We start from the raw sequence: 1,458 nt of genomic DNA, 5'->3' as shown, positions 1-1,458 counted from the left end.
CTTAACAAGAACAACAACAGGCCTATCTAAGACAGCCATAGTACCAATCCTAGCCCTGACTTCATACTCTCACCAACCCCTGCCCCCAACACACAAACAAATAAAAGCCCCGGCATAATATTGATGTTAGAGCAAAGCTTGAGTTACATTTAATACCAATGTGTAAACTCTTTGGTACAGATGAGACAACAACAGCTAACTTAATAGATAAAATATGCTACCTCTGATAAAAGCATTAGGAGTCCTAGTGTGGCACTGTGGGTAAATGCATCAGACTATAAAGCCGTTTGAACTGCATAGTTGGCGATTCAAGCTCACCAGCTGCTATGGGTCAGAACTGACTTGATGGCACTTAACGACAACAACAACATAAAAGCATTAACGTCCCACTTAAAGAATTCAACTCCAAAGCATGTTTTTTTTTTTTTTAATGCTTTCTTGTGAATTATGTGATAAGTTACATGGGAGGACATCAGCTTCACATTGATCCCTTTGTATATCGTTTCCTAGTCATGGTTACAATCCCTTCCATGCATCATTGATCGATCCAAAGCATGTCTTTTTGTCTCAACTAATGAAAAATCTATTTGGTTGTCAAAAGTTGATGCAGCTGATTGAAAAAAAATTTGTACTTAAAATTTTTTTTTCGGTTTTATTCCTTAGTATTATTATATTGGACCATGAGGAAGAAAGTTCCCCTGGACTTCTGATATTTTGAGATGTAGGATGGTGGAATCTGCCCTACCCTAGTGTTTTGGAGGCTGTTACATTCATGGACAGTCACTTATGAAACCAGAATGAATCATAAATAACTGAAGCATCTTGGCCTCACATAAGCTATTCAAGCAAAGATCTTGAGAGTGTGTCACTCAGCCACCACCTTCTCCAGCACAAGGGCTTGGGAGCAAAGGACAAGTATTACGGTATGGGTGTGGGTTTGAGGATGGTTTTGATGGTTACAGACAAATGCTCATTCTTCTGGAAAGTCACGTTTCTATTAGGGAGTCGGACTTAACTGCTTGCTCTGAAGCAGGTCTATCTCTCCTGCTGGTGAAAGCACACTACTTTTTCATTTCTGACTCACCTTGATTCCCAGCAGCCCTGGTGCACAGCAGGCCAAGTTCAGAGCTAAAACTCCTATCTCTCATCCAATTCAGTCTTTTTTCTTTGGGACCAGATATAGGAAAGAGGGTAATGGTTTATTCTTTCATTTTCCTTCCATCATCTTCTTACCCACCCACCAGAGTGGGACTTTGAAGGAATAAAGAAGGTGATGGAAATCTTGCTTGCCACTGCTTTTTAAAAGTTCCTATTGCTTATTCTGGGAGTCCTGGTATGGCGCTGTGGGTTAATGCACCAGACTGCAAAGCCATTTGAACTGCAAGGTCTGCGGTTCAAGCTCACCAGTTGCTCCTCGGAAACCCTATACATGATTGGTGTGGGTCGGAATCGACTTGA

Source organism: Chrysochloris asiatica, unplaced genomic scaffold (genome assembly GCF_000296735.1).
Source record: "Chrysochloris asiatica unplaced genomic scaffold, ChrAsi1.0 scaffold00009, whole genome shotgun sequence".
Taxonomy (NCBI): domain Eukaryota; kingdom Metazoa; phylum Chordata; class Mammalia; order Afrosoricida; family Chrysochloridae; genus Chrysochloris; species Chrysochloris asiatica.
Note: the sequence above shows the minus strand (reverse complement) of the source record.